Genomic DNA, 18,903 nt, shown 5'->3' with positions numbered 1-18,903 from the left:
TTGAGACTATTCAACTCTAACTTAAAAGTCTGAGCTTACCTAGTTCCTTTTTCATGAGGTCTTCTCTATCACCCCCACTCTGTACTCCACCACCCCAAGCAGATTAAGGTGCTACCAAAATATATATATATGTTTTAAGATTTTATTTGTCAGAGAGAGTGAGAGAGGATGAGCAGGGGGAGCGGCAGGCCGAGGGAGAAGCAGGCTCTTTTTTAAAAAAATATTTTATTTGTCAGAGAGAGAGGGTGGGGGAAAGAGTAAGCACAAGTAGGGGGAGAGGCAAGCAGAGGGAGAAGCAGGCTCCTTACTGAGCAAGGAGACTGATGCAGACTCGATCCCAGGACCCCGGGATCAGAACCTGAGCCAAAGGCAGAAGCTTAACCAACTGAGCCCCCCAGGCAACCCCCAGCCTTGTCTAATTTTATTTATTTATTTGAGAGAGAGAAGAAGAGATAGAGAGCACGAGAGGGAAGAGGGTCAGAGAGAGAAGCAGACTCCCCGCTGAGCAGGGAGCCCGATGCGGGACTCGATCCTGGGACTCCAGGATCATGACCTGAGCCGAAGGCAGTCGCTTAACCAACTGAGCCACCCAGGCGCCCAGCCTTGTCTAATTTTAAAGAAATTTTCTTCCTCTTCTGTCCACACTCTCTAAGTAAGGGTTTGTTTTTGTTTTTAAGTTTCTATTTATTTTTTTAGTAATCTCTACACCCAACATGGGGCTCAAACTCACAATCCAGAGATCAGGGGTCTCATGCTCTTCCCACTGAGCCAGCCAAGCACCCCTCTAAGTAAGGGTTCTTTTTTTTTTTAAAGATTTTATTTATTTACTTGACAGAGAAAGACACAGCGAGAGAGAGAACACAAGCAGGGGGAGTGGGAGAGGGAGAAGCAGGCTTTCTGTGGAGCAGGGAACCTGATGCAGGGCTCGATCCCAGGATCCTGGGATCATGGCTGAGCTGAAGGCAGACGCCTAACGACTGAGCCACCCAGGTGCCCCCCTCTAAGTAAGGGTTCTTAATGTTCCTGAAGTTATTGGATGGGTGTCAGGTCTGTGAACTCTGCTGAAATTGACTATAAACTTTTGTGTCTATGGACTTTTTTCTAGAGAGAAATTCTGTTTTCATGTGATCGCAGAAACCCTACCCCACCCTTCCCCTCCTCCAGAAAAAAATATACTCCTGAAAAAGCCACTGCTTTGAAGACTTATGTCAGGAAGTATATAGATGTAATCTGATTTTCCTTCTAAGGGCCTGTCTCTCCTCTTTCTTTGTAGACCATAGGTCTGTGGTTTTATCTTGCATGTCTCTTGCCAACTGCTTTGGGATAAGCTGCCTTTGGTTGTGCTCTTTTCCACCGTCTGCAGGGCTGCCATTGTGATCTTTCTGGAATACATATAAGTAATGCAACTTTCTTGCTTAAAAAGACATACAGAGGGGGGCGCCTGGGTGGCTCAGATAGTTAAGTGGCTGCCTTTGGCTCAAGTCATCTCAGGGTCCTGGGATAGAGCCCTGCGTTGGGACCCCTACTCGACAGGGAGCCTGCATCTCCCTTTCCTGCTCCCCCTTGTGCGCTCCCTCTTTGTCAAATAAATAAAATCTTAAAAAAGAAAAAGACATACAGAGGAAAAGGTCACTGCCACAAACATTTGCAAGAAAACCATGGCCATGGGCACACATTTACAGTACTCTACATAGTGTGGTAAGTCCTATATTTGGACCATGTGAAAAATATCTGCAATTTTGTAGAGAAGTGGGGAAATTTCCTAGAATAGTGAGAGTTGAGGGAAGAGTGAATCTGGGCAAGAAGTTGAGATTTTTTGGAGAGTTTGAGACAAGGGGTAATCAATTTTGTTTTGAACAGCCAGGATTAATATCCACGGTTTTATTTTTTTTTAAAAGATTTATTTATTTATTTGAGAAAGAGAATGAGAGAGAGAGCGAGCACATGAGAGGGGATAGGGTCAGAGGGAGAAGCAGACTCCCTGCTGAGCAGGGAGCCCGATGCGGGACTCGATCCCGGGACTCCAGGATCATGACCTGAGCCTACGGCAGTGGCTTAACCAACTGAGCCACCCAGGCGCCCAATATCCATGGTTTTAAATTAATTTATTTTTTAAGTCAATTAAAATTTAATAAATTCTTAAATGTTCTTAAAATAGCTACTTATGTTTTAAAAACTTAAAAGATCATTACCATGGGACATTAATTTTAAGTTCTAATTGTTTAGAATGTGATGCTGCATAGTTTCCCCGTGTTGTCTGAATTTCCTTAAAGCCAACGTTCATCTTTACTGAAAAACTGGCCATCTTCCGTCTTATAATCAATCCTTATCAACACTAGCTAAAAAATACTTCAATGTTAAGTGTGCACCATTCAAGAACTTTATATTAAGATATTAAATAATTAACATATTAAATGATATTAAATAGTCTCAATAGTGAGACCGATAGAAGTCATCTAATTACCAGCTTTGTTCATAATTTACACCAAATCAGCCAACCAGTCTTGTCCATTCCCCACCCTGATTATTCTTTTTAGTAGCTCTTTTTCCACTTTTTAGTCTCTTCCCTCTCCAATCAAGTTTTTGACAATTACAACCTATAACTAATCAAGTTCAAAGATACAGACTACAAAAATTAGTCTATTATTTACCTTCCTCTCAGTTTCATGTATACACATCTGCATTAAATTGGTAAGCACCTTATGGGTAAGGACTGCTTCTTACATCCTCTTTTAAGAATACCAGGTCAAGGGGCACCCGGGTGGCTCAGTTAAGTGAAGTGTGGGACTCTTGTTGATCTCAGGGTGGAGAGATTGAGCCTGGGGAGGGCTCTGCACTCAGCACAGAGTCTGCTTGAGATTCTCTCTCTGCCCCTCCTCCATGAGCTCTCTCTCTCAAATAAATAAATAGGGGTGCTTGGGTAGCCCACTCAGTTAAGCATCTGCCCTCAGCTCAGCTCATGATCCCCACAAAGGGCTCTCTGCTCAGCAGGGAGTCTGCTTCTCTCTCTCTCTCCCTCTGCCCCTCCCCGCTGCTTGTGCGTGCGCACAAACACTCTCCCTCTCTCTCAAATAAATAAATAAATAAAATCTTTATTTTTTTTTTAAAGATTTTATTTATTTATTCATGAGAGACAGAGGAGGAGAGAGAGAGAGAGAGAGAGAGAGAGAGAGAGAGAGGGGCAGAGGGAGAAGCAGGCTCCCAAGGAGCAGGGAGCCTGATGCGGGACTTGATCCCAGGACCCTGGGATCATGACCTGAGCCGAAGGCAGACGCTTAACCATCTGAGCCACCCAGGCGCCCTAAATAAAATCTTTATAAATAAATAATTCTCGGGGCGCCTGGGTGGCTCAGTTGTTAAGCGTCTGCCTTCGGCTCAGGTCATGATCCCAGGGTCCTGGGATTGAGTCCTGCATCCGGCTCCCTGCTTCTTCCCCTGCCTGCGGCTCCCCCTACTTGTGGGCTCTCTCTGACAAATAAATTAATCAAATCTTAAAAAAAAAAAAAAAAAGAGTCCGAGGCTTAACCCACTGAGCCACCCAGGTGCCCCACAACTCAGATATTTTAAAGCATTATTTTTTTAAGAGGTAAGAAGGAATGTTTTCTTCCTTAGGACGAAGTAAGTCTACTCTGGGATGTTTGGGAACTGAAAATAAAACAAGAAAGTGATTTTTCAGGCTTTAAAGATCAAGAAAAAATAAGTGAAGCAAAAATTGTCCTTTAGAGTTATCTCAAAGAGCAGAAGCCGGTTTTAATATCGACCACATTTCACACTCAACCACAACACAAATTCAAAATACTTATGCATTTGTAAAAACTATGATTACTGCACAAATACACTTAACTGAACTAACCAAACCACAGAAATCCGGATTGTTCTCGGAGGTGGTAGTGGCAGTCTTCCTGTGGCCCGACAGAATGACTCGTGAGTGACCTGAGTTTTGGAAACGGGGCCCCTCCAGAAGTTCCCAGGCATCTACCTTAGTAACCCTTCCTAAACAAGGTAAGTATTTAGAGTAAGGCTGAATTCCATATTACCCCAAAATTGTGAAAACTGTGTTTTGTACAATTATCCAGTCAATACACCACCATTTTCTGAATACACTACAAAGAGCAGAGGAGCAAAAGTAGGTTTCCAAGGATAATTAGGGCTTCCAAAAGCAAAATATCTATTAAAGAAAAAAAAAAGAGAAAATCGTATTTTGAAGGAAATGCAAAATTGCTAAGTAAAAACAGTTCAGGCGGTGGAAGCAGCTGGATAAACGATAACGTGGGGGCGGTTTCCCATTTTAAGACAGATAACAGCACAAAAAGAGCAGCGGGATGAAGAAAGCGACCCCCCAGGAGCGAGTCCTGGCAGAGAGTCTGGGGCCGCGGCCCAGGCCTGCGCCCGCGGGGGTCCAACCCCCGGCGCCCCTGCAGCCCGCGGCGCACCGCGTCGGGGCCCCTCTGCGGACCCTCCGGCCCGTCCCCAGCGGCGGCCTAGTCTGGCCACAAAGCGCTCCCCTCCTCCGCCCGGAGCCCGAACCGTTACTCACCGCGAGCTCCAGGGGCGGCCCGGGGTGGGGAAGGCGGGCTGCAGAGGACGGACGCGCCCGGGGGAAGGGCGGGGAGGAAACCCGCAGACAGCGGCAAGCCGACCGGGACCTCCAGCCCCTAACTTCCAGACCCGCGGAGGCGCAACATGGACCAACGCGCATCTTGTCTCGAGGCACTTCCGGAAGCTCTCTAGGAATCCTGGAGGTCTGGAAGCTCTATGGTCAGCCGGCTGAGGGCCCCGGGTGGCCGGCGCCTGCGCGCCGCTCTGTCCGCGGGCGGGAGGGGGAAGGTGGGTGCAGGCTCGGGTCCTGCCAGCGCTTGGAGACCCCGGCACTTTGCTGTCCTCCAGGGCTTCTGCATAGACTGCCAGTTGCTTGAGGAATTCCTGCCAGCCACAGTTCATAGCCTTTGGAATCCCCTTTGCACCGAGTAATAGTCTTGTTAAAAAAATCATGGTGATTGAGTATAAATTCCCAGCGAATCATTACATGCGTTCAGCCCTTTCCTATCCTACTGAATTGCAACCTCTTACAAAACCTGCTTTGCGGCTGAGCTTTTTGAATGCTCAATTTGTGAGGGACGCTTCGCTAGTAGACCCTAGTTTTCACACCACTAAGTTGGGGAAGCAGATATATGATCTCAGTAGGTTACTGAGGACTCTTGGCAAGGAGACAGTGTTTCAGACGGCTCTGAAGAACTGCTCTCAAGCTTGTTAGCTTTGTATGCAAAAACGGGAAGAGTATGCATGCTAGCCAGCAGCTCTCCAAATCCTTGACTCAGAAGGTATAATTTGTTCGGTTATAAAAATTAAGATTTACTGATTTCCACAGACATAAATCTTAATTTACACATCATCTTAATGCATTATGTTTCTATTATATTGGATTGTTCAAAACTAGTGCCTTGCAGGCCTGTGCTTCACTGGTTTTCTGGTTCTTCCTGTTTGGGGATCTCTTTGAGGTCACTTGAGATGATCACAGAAGGCTGACATTAGTCACCTACTTAGGTGTTAGTGCACACTTTATATATCCGTTGTATTAAAGTTTTAACTTTTCAGACTAAATAGGATTTGGGGGGTGGGGGTTGAGGAAAATGTCTTATTTGTGTTGTTTTGCCTCCCCTCCCCATTTTTATTCCTTCAGCACCTTTCCTAACCACCCACTTATTTTCTCAGATGCCCCTCCAATCTTCAGCTTAATTTCCCCTCTTTATCTGTTCCTGCTGATAGCTGATGTGGAGAACAAAGGCAAAAGAAAAAAAAATTAAACGTCCTTCCAACTTACAGCCCACTGACAAGTACTTGAGACAGGCAGGGTGACCGTCCTCAAGGAGCTCAGCTGCCACAGTGTTAATACTTTGCTAGAAGCAAAAGGCAACCTTAGCTTGACATTAGCCTGACTTCCAGGATCCTATAAAAAAATCCCTTGGGAAACTTCCTTTCTCTCTACCCACCCAAGAGATATGTTAGCAATCATCCTCCAAGCATTGGGCCCACTGATATACATCTGAAGGGTCTCATGACTAAGGATTTACTATACAGTAACAAATGACCTTTTCTAACAACAGCTAGCCCCTCCAGGTCCTGGGAACCCTGCTTCCAAAATTCCTTAGAGGGGCACTTGGGTGCCTCAGTCAGCTAAGCCGACTGCCTTTGGTCCTGGGATTGAGCCCCACATCAGGCTCCCTGCTCAGCAGGGGAGTCTGCTTCTTCCCTTCCCCCCGCTCATGCTCTCTCACTTACTCTCTCTCTTTCAAATAAATAAATAAATAAATAAATAAATAAATAAAATCTTTTTAAAAAACAAAAACAAAATTCCTTAGAGACGTATGCTATCCCCAATCCCCTTCCCAACTTGAAAGTATATAATGGGTCACTCCTCACAACCCCGGTGCAGCTCTTCCTGACCAAGGGTCCTGTCCCGTGCTTTAGTAAAACCACCTTTTTGCACCAAAGACATCTCAAGAATTCTTTTGTGACCATTCACTCCCAAACCCCAACATTTTCACATCAATAGCCCCCGCCAATGTTTCTATCCAGTTATCAACCCAAACCTGAAAATATTTTGTCCACCCATGAGAACCAAATCTTAGTAGTTTTTAGGCTTTTTTTATGCAATCATTAAAATTGAAACAAATAACACTAAACACCGAGAAGTTACAATGTTTCTAGAATCCTTCAAGACACTTATTTTTGCTCCTTATCTCATAGCTCTTGCCTCCCAGATGGGATGGTAACTGGAGGTAGCTGGCAAAAGACTAGAAATCTGCCCTCAGTTTCTTTTTTTTACATTACAAAAATAATTTTTTTAAATCAAAGTTGTACACACAGGTATTTTAGAAGTAAAATAGTGTCATGACCTAAGGAAAGATTTCTCAAAAGGCACTAATGATAACAGATAAAACTGCTAAATTTGACTTCATCAAAATTTAAATCTTTTGCTCAATAAAAAAACACCTTTAAGAAAGTGAAAAGAGAAAGCTACAGACTGGAAAATATTTGGAATATATATTTCTGATAACTGGTATGCAGAATATGTAAAGAACACATACAACTCGATCATAAGAAGAGTAACTAACATAAGTAGGCAAAAGATTTGAGCACACACTTTACAAAAGAAGATATTTGAATGGCCAGTAAGCACATAAAAGGTACTCAACAACATATAAGGAAATATAACATTAAAATCACAATAAAACATTAAAACCACTACATATCCATTAGAATGGCTAAAATTAAAATGACTGACAGCACCAAGTGCTGGTGAGTATATGAAGCAACTGGAACTCTTATTCACTGCTAGTTCAAATGTAAAATGGTATGCTAGTTTGAACAACTGGAAATTTTTAATGAAGTTAAATAATGCCTGCATTATGACCCACCAATCTCTCTTCTAGGCATTTACTTAAGAGATATGAAAACATAAGGCCATAGCACCTCTATTGATAATAGACCCAAATTGGAAAAACCCAAGTGTTCATCAGTAGGAGAATAGAGAATCAAATAGTGTTATGTTCTTACAATGTATACTAATCAGAAATAAAAAGAAGCTACTGATAGATGAATAATGTGAATGAATGTTAGAAATACTATGTTGGGGGCACCTGGCTGGCTCAGTTGATAGAGCATGTGATTCTTGACCTTGGGGTGTTGATTTTAAGCTCCAGGTTGGGTGTAGAGATTACTAAAAAAAATTTTTTTTAAATATTATGTTGAGGGGAGCCTGGGTGGCTCAGTCAGTTAAGTGTCTGCCTTTGGCTCAGTTCCTGAGATCCAGACCCATATTGGGCTCCCTGCTCAGCAGGGAGCCTGCTTCTCCCTCTCCCTCTGCCCTTCCTCCCACTCATGCTTACTCTCTCTCAAATGAATAGATGAAATCTTTTAAAAAAATATTATGTTGAGTAAAAGTAGCCTCATATGAACATATGTTTAGGACAAGTAAAATTAATCTGTGCTGACAGAATACAAAAAATTTCCATCGGGGTTATGGTTACATGATTATGTACATATGTAAAATGGAGCTGCACACCTGACTTGTGCATTTTATTAATAAAAATAAAATTTTAAAAAGTTAATAAAATTAGGGGTGCCTGGCTGCCTCAATCTGTAGAGCATATGACTCTTCATCTCAGGTTGGTGAGTTCAAGCCCCATGTTGGGCATAGAGCTACTGGGAAAAAAAATTAATAAAATTAAATAGTACTCTCAGTTTTATGGTGGGAAAAACACCAGGCCTCACTCCTCTGTTCCCTACTAATATTTACTCCCCAGGGATAGTCACTTTAACTTGTTCCTTTTACTTTTCATATTAACTTCCATATTTTTAATGTACTAACATTGCCATTTCTTGATTTTTCATGTATAGATATTCTATAATACGTATTGACTTCCTACTATGGAAAAGAGTATTTAATTTTTTACACCACTACTAGAACTAGCCACACCAGGGATTAGAAGGCACATAAATTTCCTGAGTTGCTAGGTCCAACAACAACAGCCCCACCAAGGCACAAAAAAGACTCTGCTTACTTGTACTTTTCCTCTTTGTATAAGCAGGGGACATGTTTCTAATAACATCACCAGAGAACAGGTTCCCAACTCGGATTCAATTGCTTGCCTCTCGAAAATCAGTACTTAGAGACAAGTGACAGTGGAAAAGAAAGCTGGCCGCCTAGGAAGATGTGGACTAATGTCTCAAAGACCATCTTCCCAGTCCAGATGAAGCCAGAGGGCTGTAAAGGGGAAGGCATGGGGAAAAGGAGGGGGGCTACATGCCAGAGAAGCTGGTGTCCAGTCTGTTACTCATCTGTAGAAATGACCCTGAACAGACTTGCTGGACTCCATGGTGGCTGTTTTCAAATGCAGCCAGGCCTTAGCTTCTGGGAAAGCCTGGTCCTTCACTTGTCAAGGCCAGTGGTCTGCAAATCCCGAGAATAGTAGGTTATTTCTGCTACAGATCAAGGGACTTAGGTCAGCAAGCAAGGAGCTAATAAGCTTGAAGCAAGTTAACCCTTAAGATCAGTTGGAGTGCTGTGACAATAATACTCCAAATATTTTCCACACCTAGCACCTCAAAGATGTTCCCAGCTTCTCCCCAGTTGTTCTGAATTTTAGTTTCAGAAGCATCACTTCATATATAGTATATGGACTAGCATAGTAATTTTCAAAAATTTTGGTCTCAGGGCACCTGGCTGGCTCAGTTGGAGGAGCATGCAACTCTTGATCTCTGGGTTGTGAGTTCGAGCCCTAGGTTGGATGTAGAGATTACTTAAAAATAAAATCTTTATTTTTTTTAAGATTTTTTATTTATTTATTTGACACAGAGAGAGACACAGTGAGAGAGGGAACACAGCAGGGGGAGTGGGAGAGGGAGAAGCAGGCTTCCCGTGGAGCAGGGAGCCCGATGCAGGGCTCGATCCCAGGATCCTGGGATCGTGACCTGAGCCGAAGGCAGATGCTTAACGACTGAGCCACCCAGGTGCCCCCAAAATAAAATCTTTAAAAATTTTTTGGGTCTCATGATTCCTTTTATATTCTTAAAAATTAATGAGGACCCCAAAGAGATTATTTTTATATGGCTCATATCCATCAAGATTTGCTGTGTTCAAAATTAAAAATGAGGAATTAAAAAATATCTATTCTTTAAAATAACAGTAACATTCTCATTACATGTTAACTTAAGAAATATATCTTCTGGAATTTAACGATATCTTCCAAAACAAAAATTTAGTGAAAGGAGTGGAATTATTTCACATTTTTGCAAATCTCTTTAATGTCTGGCTTAATAGGTAGTTGGATTCTCACACCTGCTTCCTCATTCAGTATCACTGGAGAAGTTCAAACCTCAGGACCAACAGTTGTAAAGGGCAAGTGTGGGCCATTCATTTAAGAACTGTGTTTGGAACTGTTGGAGATCTCCCCTAGCTGGCAGCTGGGCTTTCTCCTCTGCCTACAGCTTGATACCCACTTTTTAAAACAAGTGGAAAGGTTCTTACCAAGAAACTGAGGCCTAAGAAAGAAGCATAGCAAAATTTGAAATGACTCTGGACCTTTAAATGGAACAGGAGGAGGAAAAATAAAGAAAGCACTGTCTGGAAGTGAAGTACATTGAAGCTCTCCAGTCTGGAGAAAGAGGTTCATATTTCAGTAATTGTGTAGGTTCGCAGCCTGTCTGCCTGCTCCCTGTTCACTTACCCTGGAGGAAGGCCTGCCTATAGCCTATTATGTCCAGCCTGGATTGGGTCTTCCCACTGGGGTAAGACCAGCTGCAGAAGCCGCCTCCCGCAGTGGAAACTCACACTATCTACATTAACCAGCACAGGACTCCATTCTTAGATATGAGCAACACCAAGCATTAGAAGACACCTAATAAAAATCAAGAGCAGACAATGAAAGAAAAGGGGGAGGTGTAACGCACATAGAAACAACCCAGGGAACAGAAAAATGGATTAATTGTAAATAATGCAGGGGAGGAAAAACTTGCTCCCTTCTAGGTTCTTTGGTTTGCCTAATAAATCAACAGCAGACAGATTAACTGGAGGAAAAACATTTAGGGTTGTTTATACAAGAGTTCATAAAAATATGATGCTCAAAGAAGTGACCAAAGCAGTTTTTATACCTTTTAGACAAAGAAATAATAAATTTGAGCGGAACTGAGAAGACAAAGTTTGGGCTTGGGATAGTAAATTGGTAATGAAGTAACAAGGTTGTTTATACAGTCTCTCAGCCCTGAATTTCCTATTTCTGGCGATAGGGACATCTCTTTACCTGCTCGTACAAGGAGGGTACTTTCCACACGGGAGATTTATTTTCGGCTTTCAGGGGGACAAAGGAGGGTCAGAGTGCCCTTTTTGTACCGGCTGTTTGTTAAATAACTTTAATTCCAAATAATCAATAGCCCAAAGTGGCATATTTGGGGGCAGCCTGTCCTGAACCAGTTGGACAGAAAAGGAGATAGGGAGGTACAGTTAAGTAACATCATTTCTGTTGTAGGTTTTGTAGATACTCCTTATCAGATTAAGAACTCTCCTTCAATTCCTTAATTTGCTAATTTTGAAAATTATGAATGGATGTTAAATTTTATCACGTTTTCTAAAACTATTGAATGTTGTATTATTTTTCTCCTTTAACATGTTAATATGAATTACATTGATTCTCTCTAGTGTCAAGTCAACCTTGCAATCCTGGAATAAATGCAACTTGGTCATAACATATGTCATCCTTTCAATAAATTGGATTTGATTTAATACTAATTTTTGGACTTTTGTAACTTTTGTTCATGAGTGAGACTGTCCAAGTCAGGTTTGGAATCAAAGATATGCTAGCCTCATAAAATGGGTAGAGTATAACCTAATCTTTGCATTCTGGGAAGGTTGATATAAGATAGGAATTATTTATTCTTTGAATGTTTGGTGGAACTCTCCAGTGAAACCATCTGGATCTGGAATTTTCTTGATTTTTCTTAAATTCAATCGTGCATGCAAACACCATGGGATCTTATTAACAGTATCACCAATTTTGAATGTATGCCATCTTGAGAAGCTTCCTTGATTTACCTGGATGAAATATGGAGGTAAAGTAGAAATCATCAGAGCCAGCATATTTCTCCTTTGAAAGGTTGCTCTTTTCCATTACCATAATCATCATTCTCAGTTCTAGTTATCTCATATCTACATGACTGCAGCCCTGAGATAGTCTTTATACCTCTAGTCCATCCCATATATGGTTATTAGATTCATGTTCCTTAAGTATCATTATCATTCCCCCAATCACTGACCATGAGTGGCTCATCTCTCACTAAAACAACTTTAAACTTCTTTGTCTTTTGTTTTTTATACTTTGAAAGATTAAAATAACAAAATATGATAAAAATTAGGATCTACATGTATATGAAGTAAAAAAAAAAAAAAAAAGCTGACATCTCTACCTCCAAATGCTATTACCTAGAATGTTGGGAGACAATTCTCCAAGGATTTCTTCTGACAAATTTTCTTTCAGATTATCTTTTCAAAGATATAACTCCTTTTGGATCAGATCTACTTCTTGACCAGGATAATAAAGATAATGCCTCATTCTGGGACAAGATTGGGCAAAGACTGGGTTTTCCCAAGCTTGGGGTTCCTCTGCTAGGATGCAAACCCAGTGTGTGAGCAGCATCCACCTGGGCCCCTCCACATCACCCCTGTGGCCACAGCACAAGGGAAACATGAAGCTCCTGATGTTTGTGTCATTAAATAAAATCCTTTGTTTCTGTCACAGGAGTTAGTGACTTCTACCAGGATTCATGAATCTGGCACGTAAAATTGTTAGCTTGCAAATACTGTAAAGTTTTTACAATTCTTTTTTTTTTTTTAAAGACTATTTATTTATTTGACAGAGACACAGCGAGAGAGGGAACACAAGCAGGGGGAGCGGGAGAGGGAGAAGCAGGCTCCTGGCCGAGCAGGGAGCCCGATGTGGGGCTCGATGTGGGGCTCGATGTGGGGTTCGATCCCAGGACCCTGGGACCATGGCCTGAGCCGAAGGCAGACGCTCAATGACTGAGCCACCCAGGTGCCCCAAGTTTTTACAATTCTTAACATGAGAGAATTACTGTTCAGGTTGGAGTGCATCCTTTTCCTTTAAGTTCACAAGCATAACACATAATTACATATATATACACATAGTTTTCTTCCAAGAAATACGGAATACATATTTTCTGACACTGCTTTTTCCAATGATAATTTGTCATTTTAAATGCTTAATAGTATTTTATTTATTTTATTTTTTTTAAGATTTTATTTATTTATTTGAGAGAGAGAGAGAATGAGAGATAGAAAGCATGAGAGGGAAGAGGGTCAGAGGGAGAAGCAGACTCCCTGCTGAGCAGGGAGCCCGACGTGGGACTCGATCCCGGTACTCCAGGATCATGACCTGAGCCGAAGGCAGTCGCTTAACCAACTGAGCCACCCAGGCGCCCTTATTTATTTTATTTTTTAAAAAAAGATTTTATTTGAGAGAGTGAGAGCGTGAGAGAGCGTGAGAGAGCACGAGCAGGGGGTAGGAGCAGAGGCAGAGGGAGAGTCAGAGAAGGGAGCCTGAAACGGGGCTCGATTCCAGGACTCCCAGTACCCTGGGATCATGACCTGAGCCCAAGGCAAATGCTTAACCAACTGAGCCAGGCACCCCCGAATGGTATTTTATAATATGATTTGGCATATGTAATTATTCCCCTATTGATAGACATGCAGATTTTTTCCTTTCTTTCTAACATTAGCAATCCTGTCTGTGTTTACTGCCCTCTAGAATGTCCCTCTCCCTACCCCATAATCACTGTGATGTTTCCCCAGTACTCTGAAGTCAAGAATTTGTCTCATTGTTTCTTAATCATCTTAAATACTGGTCTGTTATTTGAATAACATGTCTCTCTTCTCAGGATTTTATCAATCTATTTATTGCATTCTATTTTGTATTACCTGCTATTATTGCATCTGCTCTTTAAATAGAGTATAAGCTTCCTTATCTAATATTTATTCTGAGCTCTCTCTCCCACTTCCAGTATGTAGTGGCCCTTAAAATATGCAGATGTGTCATACATTTCACACAGGAAAAAATGGTTTGATTTGTTTTGTCAACTAGTGAAATTTAGTCCATCTGATTCACCTTCCCTTTCTATTCCTTCTACTGAGATCTGTCCTTACTCATCCAAGTAACTACTTCTCAAGAGCCTACCTGTGCCAGGTGCCAAGTTTGGTGAGAGTGCTGGGATGAGCACCTGTATGAAGCTCACAATGACCACAACCTTCTTCATTCTTCATGGTTTGTCTCTTACTCAAGTCCTGCACTTTACTTTTATGGGGAAACTAAAATAATTTCGCCTCTACCCTTCTAGGATTTTGGCTGAGATCCCCCCCAACATCCAATAAAAACACAGGTTAACAGGAGAAAAACCGTGAAGTAACAGGTGTACCTCCTACACATGGGGAGATCCAGGAAAACCGAGTGACTCCTTGAAAGGAGCCAAGCCACCACCCTAAGTATAATGTCCACCTCTGAGCAAAGGAAGATTTTTGGGTTTGGGGAGCCCCGGGAGGTTGCCAGGTGAAGCACAATAAAGAACAAGGAGGTTGTTATGCTGATTTGTTGTTACCCTCTCAATAACAAGGAGTTTCTGGAGGCTTGGAGTCCTTCCTCCTCTTCCTGGGGAGACACTCTTACAAATGGAGATTTCATTTACAAATGTAAAGGTTTCTTACAAAGGGGTAAATTTTACATGGTTTTCAGAGCTCCTGTCCTGTTTGTTTTTGAAAAATAATGATTCTAAACTCTCCTATATCAAAGAGGCATATTTGGGGGCGGCATATTTCGCTCCCCCTCACTGTTCTTCCGGGTGAGAGGTTGCGGGGCGCAGAGGCCGGTCCGCACAGTCACTCTCTTGCATCCTGTGGAATCCTGGAGGTTTGCCGAGCCCCGCGGTCGAGGGACTTTACGGGAACGTACCCTGCCGCCTGACAGCGCCTCCGGGAGCCCCCCAAACCAGCTTCCCCCGCTTGCACCTAGGGCCCCCAGGCCTCTTTCAGGCGGGAACCCCAGTGTTTCTGGCGCGGGGGCAGCCCGGACCCTTCTCCCCGCGCTCTCACCACCGCTCGGCACTTCCGCTTGCCGCTTGCCCACGGTTCCGGAGCGGCGGGCCGGAAGGGCGGGCGCCGGGTGGACGGCGTGGCTGGCTGGCCGCCCGCGCTCGGACAGCTGCGGCGGAGAGGGGCTGGCGGCGAGTGGCGGGGCGGGCCGGGGGCGGTCTCCGTCGCTGGGCCGGCGCTGCGGCCCCACTGGGACCGGGCTGAGGTACGTAGGGAGCCGTGCAGGAGGATGGAATAGTCGGGAAGCACTCCCCGCGGCGACGGCGCCGTGCAGCCGTGGAGGCGGGGGACCAGTGAGCTGATGGCCGCGGCTCTGAGGGGAGAGCGTGCGGGCCGGGACGCCACGGTGGCGGCCGGTTCCCGCCGGGGCGCCCAGCCGGGGCGGGACGCGACCCGCTTCTTCAGTCTCTTCAGAGCCTCTGTGCAGAGAGCGCCCGGCGCGGTGCGCGGTGCGCGGCGGGGTGCGGGGCTGCGGCCGTGTTCCCTCCGCAGAAGCGCTGACGGCCGGGAGTGCTCGTCCGGTGCCTCTGCGTCTTCCGTCCCCGTGGTCGCTCGTCCCTGGTGTTTGTCGTGTTTGTTTCCCCGACCGTAGGGTAGGCTTGTAAGAGCGGAGATCTTTTTTCGTTTTTAATGCGTTTGCAGGCACCGCCCCCAGGGCCTAGGAATCTGTATTTTGCTCCCCGGAAAGAGCCAGGCTGGCCCTGGTTCCCTGCGCAGATCCCTCGGGTTTTACTAGTGGGAACTAACGAGGAACATGCTTCAGTGGCTGGCTGCTCCTGTTAAGTGTCGCTTCGTCAGGTCTCCTGCTGGTGGGCCTGAATGACCGCCTTGTGGTTGGCTCTTTCAAGTTTTTGACCTCCTTCAAGCCATGCCTGCCCCTCCCTTCTGTTTTCTACATCTGTGTAGTTTTCTCTTCTCTTTAGAGTCCACACATAGGAGAGACCGTGTAGTTAGGATTTTTTTTAAGGACCGTCTATAGCCAGCGTGGGGCTGGAACGCCCCCCGGAGACCGAGATTGGCGGGCGCCGCAAGAGAGGTCGCACAGTATTTGCCCTTCTCTGACTTACTTTGCTTGGCATAATGAACGCCCTCAAGTTCCATCCATGTTTTCCCTCCAGGATTTCATTTAAAAAAAAAAAAGCTGAGTGATATTCCAGCGTCCATACCGCAGTTTCTTCACCCCGCACCCACCCCGGGACGCTTAGGTTTTTCCATATCCTGGCTGTGTCCTGAATAACGCTGCAGTGAACATGGGGCACATACATCTTTGTCAGTGGTTTGTTTTTTCCTTTGGATAAATACCCAAAAGTGGAATTGCGGGATCGTATACTTCTATTTTTAGTTTTTTGAAGAATGTCACACTGTTTTCCACAGTGGCTGCACCACTTTCCTTTCCCGACAGTGTATGAGGGCTCCCTTTTCCCCACATCTTCATCAACACTTGTTCTTTCTTGTCTTTTTGGTAATAGCCATTCTAACTGGTGTGAGGGGATATCTCCCTTTACTGTAACATAGGCTTAAGGGCAGAGATTTTTACCTTGTTCCCTGCTGTGTCCTCAGTACCTAGAATCGGGGCTTGGAACTGAAGTGGAGGGAAAATTATTACTGTACCCTTCGTGGTCTTACAGTTGGACTAAGAATTAAATTTACTGGAGACAGATTAACAGGAGAAAAGACCAGACGGAAGCCCAATAATGAACTTAAGACCTAAAGAAATGACCAAAGCAGGTGGTTTTTATACTTTTCAGACAGGAGACAATAGAACTGTGAGGATTTGACAGGACAAAGAAAACTTAACTTTGGGAGGTCCAGTTAGTAAGGAATTCTGAACAGAATTTGGGCTGGGGTGGTAAACTAGTAAACAGTAACACGGGGTGTTTATACAGCCTTCTGGGCTCTAAATTTCCCATCTCTGGTACTAAGGATGTCTCCTTACCTCCTGGTACAGGACGGGGACCTTTCACATGGGAGATTTATTTCCTGCTTTCAGGGGGACACAGAGGAGGTCTCAGTATCCTTCTTGCACCAGCTGTCTTTTGAGTAACTTTTATTTAAAATAATCAGTATGCCATAGTGGTACATTTTGGGGCAACCTGCCCTTGTCTCTATAGCACATAACATGTGTTTAATAAATACTTGTCGAACAAATCAGTAAGAAGAAATAGGTAAAAAGTACTTGGCATCACAGAACTTAGTCTCACAGAACTAAAGTGGTTTGAGGGACGCCTGGGTGACTCAGTTAAGCGTCTGCCTTGGGCTCAGGTCATGATCTGTCCCCCAGGGGCTCCTTGCTCAGCGGGGAGCCTGCTTCTCCCTCTGCCTGCTGCCCCCACTGCTTGTGCGTGCGCTCTCTCTGACAAAAGAAAAAAAAAGAAAAAAAAGAAGTGGTTTGAAACATAAAGAGTGGGATGTACCCTGAGGTGAGATCTTGATCAGGCAGTCCAATAAATAGGAATAGAATGTGATCTACCTATGTAATGTTTTCTAATAGCCACATTAAAAAAGTAAAAGACAGGTGAAACTAATAACATATTTTATTTAAACCAGTATATCCAAAATATTAACATTAATCAATATAAAAATTAATGAAGTATCTTACATTCTTTTTATACTAAATCTTTGAAAGCTGATGTGTTTCTACTTATTGCATATCTCAATTCAGATATTAAATTTTCATTGAAAATACTTTATTGGAATTATACAAAATTTAAAATGTTAAAAGTAGATTCACATACCCAAATTACACCAAACATGAAGGTTTTCCAATAACTGAATTATGTTTTAAAATTTAATTTAAATTAAAAAATGTAGTTTCTTAGTTGCATAGCCATATGTACCTGATGGCTACTGTACTGGACAGGGCAAATCTCAATAAAAAAATCTTTGTTCGTGGTTGGGTCAGGGGTTAGAGGAGTAGGTAGCACCACAGGTATGCCAGGGAAGGAAGAGGAAAGTCTTAAAAAATGCAATGTAAGCTCTTTATGCAAGTCCCATTTGAGGGCAGATTCCTCTCGTCTTCAGCAGTGAGGTATGGCTTCCTAAAGCAGACTAATATTTTTCAGTATGATTGCTATTTAGAGCTTAGGTACTCTGGGAATCATTTTTGGGGGGTAGAAAGAGGGTCTAGCAGTGCTGGTTGTATGCACCATCTCCGTAGAATCTTATTGTATATGATGAGGAACAGTCATGGAAATTAGATTATTTTCCTACAGATCAGTTCTCAACTGAGGGTGATTTTGCCCCTCAAGGGGGCATTTGTCCCCCATCTTAAAAATGCTTGCTTGTCACAAGTAGGAGGTGTGGTAGCATCCAGTGGCTGGAAGCTGGGAATACCCCTAAAGGCCCTGCACTGCAGGGGGCAGGGCACTACAAAGAACTGTCTGACTGAAAATGTCAGCAGAACCAAGATGGAGAAACCTTGCTCTAGACGGTTTGAGGAAGACAGACTGAGCTAGCTGTCCCTTCAGAACCTCAATATGACTCCCTTGTGGGATCAGTTAGGGGAGAAGAGCTTGTTTTGTTGAAGTATGTCAAGGTTTCTCGTTGTTTGCACTGTTGATGGACTTTTGATTATAAACAAATAATGTCATGCTCAGGATGAGAATGGAGACCTGTTGGATAAAGATAGATAATACGTGCTGTGCTCGTAAGATGCAGTGTACCTTGGGATAAGGAGCTCATCTGTTCTTCGTATGGCTTATATCCATCCTATGACCCAGGCTCAAACACGACTGATGCCGGTATTAGATTACTCGTCACTCCTCTTCCCCTATCACCATCTCTCGCTTTATCTTTGTTCTTTTCTTGGTACCCTTGTTCCTTTTTATTTTCTCCCTTCCTCCCTTCCCCCTGATCTTGCTCCCCTTCCCCCACCAATGTCCGTACATACCTCCCATAGCCCCTCCTCTCCCAGCACCTAATCTGTTTCCGCCCTTCAAAGCTGTTGGTTCCTAATTCAGAATCACCAGTTCACTACCATCCCCCCATCAGTGTCTAAGAGAGCTGCCCCCCTACTCCCTTTAGGTGCCTCTTACAACCACAGCTGTCTTGTTAGTTCACAAAAACTCGAAACTCCAACTTCTTGCCCCCTTCAAAAAAGAAAAAAAAATCGTCTCTCCAAAAAGATGGAGGCGCAATGCATATGCTTCTGACACAACTGTTTGAGAAACTGGGTTCTTTTAGAGCCGGTGCTCTAAACAGATGGCTGTCTGCTAGAACCAAGCGGTTGTAGTTATGGTCACGGTGTCTAA

At 43.7% G+C, this 18,903-nt stretch overlaps 1 protein-coding gene across 1 annotated transcript in view; it reads right to left on the bottom strand.

The window, feature by feature from the left end:
- Nucleotides 1-4,700, bottom strand: part of ZKSCAN8 (zinc finger with KRAB and SCAN domains 8) — a 36,602-nt gene extending 31,902 nt beyond the window's left edge. Inside the window, exon 1 of the mRNA XM_035728454.1 lies at nucleotides 4,538-4,700. The gene's annotated coding sequence lies outside the window, so the exon portion shown is untranslated. The remainder of the gene's footprint in view (nucleotides 1-4,537) is intronic.
- Between the last annotated feature and the right edge of the window lie 14,203 nt (nucleotides 4,701-18,903).

The sequence above is a fragment of the Zalophus californianus genome, chromosome 7, assembly GCF_009762305.2.
Source record: "Zalophus californianus isolate mZalCal1 chromosome 7, mZalCal1.pri.v2, whole genome shotgun sequence".
In the NCBI taxonomy this organism is placed as follows: domain Eukaryota; kingdom Metazoa; phylum Chordata; class Mammalia; order Carnivora; family Otariidae; genus Zalophus; species Zalophus californianus.
Note: the sequence above shows the minus strand (reverse complement) of the source record. Positions and strands in the feature narration are given on the sequence as shown.